Here is a 3,658-nt window from a genome sequence, read left to right as displayed (position 1 = left end):
AATCAACCACAATAGAAAAACTTAGAAATGCTTAAATACTTGGAAACTAAGTAGCATGTTATTAAATAACAAATGGGTTAACAATGAAATCAAAGAAGAAATAAATAAATCCTAGAAACAAATGATAATGAGCATACAACAATTCAAAATTTATGGGACACAACAAAAGCAGTACTGAGAGGGAAGTTCATAGCATTACAGGCATACCTTAAGAAGCTAGAAAAAGAACAAATAAACAACTTAACCCTGCATCTAAAATATCTAGAAAAAGAACAGCAAGTAAAGCCCAGCATCCAAGGGACGGGTGAGTGACCCTCTGCAATGGGAAACCTTCTCGCCCACTCTCGAGCCCCGCAGGCTTGAGCCCTGCACACCCTACTGCAGAGTAGGCGAGTTGAAGTTTGTTAAAAGGATCCCTGTACTTACTGGGAGAGCCTCTCTGGTTTCAATCCCTGGATTAGGGACGCGCCTCTCTGAGACCCGGATACTTGGGCCCGAGCTCTCCCACGCATCTGTTCTGCTGAGGTGCATGGGGGGCAAACCTTCCCTCTCGGCCTCACTCCTGCCTTATTGGCAATATGCTCCTGCTGCGAACCCTCCGCCGGTGCCAAAAATATTGCAGGCTGCCCCTCTCTCTGGGGAGCCCCTACCTTCCTATTCGCCTCCCTCCACTGAGGAGGAAAGTAGTTTAGCCTCCGAGTTTGACAAAATCATGGCTGAGCACGCAGAAATGAAACCAACCGAATTGCTAACTGTGCCATCAGCTCTGCCACCAGGAAAAGCGGAAGTCGCTACTTCTGCATTCCTGTGTGTGGGGGGACTCAGTGCTCCACCCCAGCTTCTCAGAGGCCATTTCCTCCAACACGTGTTCCTGCTGCAGACCCATGGGCCAGCCTATATGCCCCATGTGTCTTTTTTTCTTTTTGTTTGTCTTGTCTATTTTTCTGTATCTCTCCCTCTCTCTCTCCCTCGCCCCTCTCTCTGAAATGACGCTGGAAGGACCCAGCCATGGCACAGTGGCCGGGATCACACCCTCTTCTAACACAGGGGAGAGGTTATGCTTGTGTTTTTCAGCCAATTTGGATCCCAGGAACCCCCCAACCTGCTTGACAGGGTTTCTTGGGCACCCACTAAGTGGTTCAGTCTTCACCCGTCCAAAGCCACAGCCCTGGCCTTCTCCACACTGACTATGCATGAGGGGAGGAGGTCCTCAGCGCTCCAGAAGAAGACCTCGTGTCCGGCGTGCGCGCCCCATCACCTGGGGGGGATGTGGAAGCTTTGGTGGGGTGGGCCTGGAGAATTGCCCCTGGTGCTCTGTTCTTGCTTATGTGTGCTGTAGTAACTGCTGACTCCCAGATGCAGGCGGTGGCAGCCTGCTGCTCGAGCCTGGCAGCATGAGCTGGTGTTTCCAGTTCATCTTTGGAGGATGAGGAGAATTGGGCTGGAGTTGCGATTCGCAGACTCCAGAAGGTAAACGGCGGCAGCTGCAGCAGGAGGATGAACGGCAGCCAGGTTTGCATCACCAAGTGGCCGCTGAATTGGCAGGGAGTGCCTGCTAAGCTGCTGGTGGGTTCGCTGACATTTTGGGACATAGGGGTGAATGCCATCATGCTCTCCAGAGCAGAGATGGAAATGCTGACTACCATTGCCATGTGCTCCTCTTTGGGACAGTGTAAGACCTGCCAGGACAGCAGGAATGAGGGGGGTGGCTGATGCCTTATGTGCATGGACTGATTCCTGGACTACGACCCGAGTGAGCATTGGCTCCTTTGTTGGATGAACTTACGGATTTTGGACAATGTGAAATACCCTGATGGGGGTGGGGGGTAGCTTAGCTGGAAGCCATCCCCTGCCCTGGGAAGCTTTTGCCATAGCTAGAAAGAAGGCCGAGGACATTTTGTGCTTTTGGAAAAGTGCTCAGAGACTGGTGAAGTGTACCTCTGTAATTGTTGAATTTGTATGATTTGTCATGTTGTAATTTGTGTAATTTGCCTTATAACCATATGCAGTACGCAGCCCATGGCAAGCCATCCGTTTCATGTTTGGACGCTGGGATCTTTGTGGGAAGGGGGTGTGCATGGACCTACATCCATTTTTTACATTCAAAATGGAACTGTGTTTAATGGCACCTAGAAGGTCTCTGTAACACAATGGGAGGGAAATGACATCCCAACCCCTAGGAGGAATCCCCTGTATTATTTTCTAACTAGTCAAACATTACAGAAGCTTGCCTCATTGTTTAATCTGAATAAAGTGGATCTGCGTCACTGAACCTGGTTCCCGGAGTCGTGTCTTTGCATCTCCATTGTTGTCACCCCCGGCAGGACTTGTCCACAACTGGCGCCCAATGTGGGGCTCGAACCCACAACCTTGAAATTAAGAGTCTCATGCTCTACCGACTGAGTTAGCCAGGCATTGCACTTTATTCTAGGTATAAAATGGACAAAAAAAAAAACGGATTTGATCCCTGTTCTCATGTAGTTTAGATTCCACTATTGGAAGAGGGGAAAAAATAATCAAGTAATCTTACAATGCAAATACAGCTAGAGTACGTGGTGTCAAAAAGGTTTATGGTTCTGAAGAGAGCATTCTGGAGGGATTTAATCTCATTGCCAAAGTTGGGAAGTGCGTTTCGGAACATTATATTGAGCTGATACCTAAAGAATGCTTAAAAAAAATGTAGAGTTAGTTACCAAGGCCCTGTGATAGGAGAAAACATAGCTCCCTCCTGGAGCTGAGACACCAGTGTGACCAGAGTAGAGATGATATAGAAATAAAGGACTGAGTGAGAGTGGTCAGAGTACTTGGCTTGGGGGGCATCTGAAGAATTTTAGACATTGTCCTAAGAGTTCTGGGAAGGTACTAAAATGTTTAAAGAAGAGTGTGAGATGTGTAAATTATTTCTTTTATTACACTTGCTCTGGTGGCCATACACGGAGAACAGATTGGAAAGGCACACAGGTAAATATAAGCAGAATTTTCAGACAGTTTTTGCAGTAGTTCAGGATGAAAAATAACCATCGTCCAGGCCAGTGGTAGTGAAGATGGCATCCTATATATCAGCCTGGGAGATACTTAGAGGTTATAATCATTAAGACTTGGTGAAGTGTTCGATAAGGGCTGTGAAGAGGGTGGTATTAAAAATTATTTTTAGATATTTGTAATTTGTAACTGTAGTCTTTGTTAACCAATTTCATCAAGAATGTTTGTCAAGGAAAAAGATCAGTTTTGCTACGATAATGGTGTATACAAATAGCTCAAGTCATTAAAGGAAGGGGCCAAGGTGTAACACAAGTGTTGGAGAGCTCGCATTCAGTTCTCTCATATACATACTAGAACACACACATACACACAAACACATGGATGTTCGTGGAGAACTTGGATGGTGTGTAAAATTGTTAGTATTGGGGACAGTTATGGTCGTGTATGAGAATTCAGAATTCAGAATCTTTAATTGCAAACAACAGAAATCAATTTGGTTTAAATGAAGTAAAAGTACATTTAGTGGAAACATTATTAGAGGTTGCAGAATGCATGGGATCCTAGATATGAATGTCGGACAGACATGGCAATGAGCCGGTCAAGTAGTCCTAGAAACTGGAGAGCAAGAAGCACCGAGTTTAAGAACAGTGATAATCCGGGTGAGCTATGGTTTTTA

General features: G+C 46.1%; 1 non-coding gene across 1 annotated transcript; it reads right to left on the bottom strand.

Annotated features, from left to right (window-relative positions):
- Window positions 1–2,341: 2,341 nt before the first annotated feature.
- Window positions 2,342–2,414, bottom strand: TRNAK-CUU (transfer RNA lysine (anticodon CUU)). The gene has a single exon. It is a non-coding gene; the product is annotated as a tRNA-Lys (tRNA).
- Between the last annotated feature and the right edge of the window lie 1,244 nt (window positions 2,415–3,658).

This window comes from Saccopteryx leptura, chromosome 8 (assembly GCF_036850995.1).
Source record: "Saccopteryx leptura isolate mSacLep1 chromosome 8, mSacLep1_pri_phased_curated, whole genome shotgun sequence".
Lineage (NCBI taxonomy): Eukaryota > Metazoa > Chordata > Mammalia > Chiroptera > Emballonuridae > Saccopteryx > Saccopteryx leptura.
This window is presented reverse-complemented; position numbering and strand designations above follow the sequence as displayed.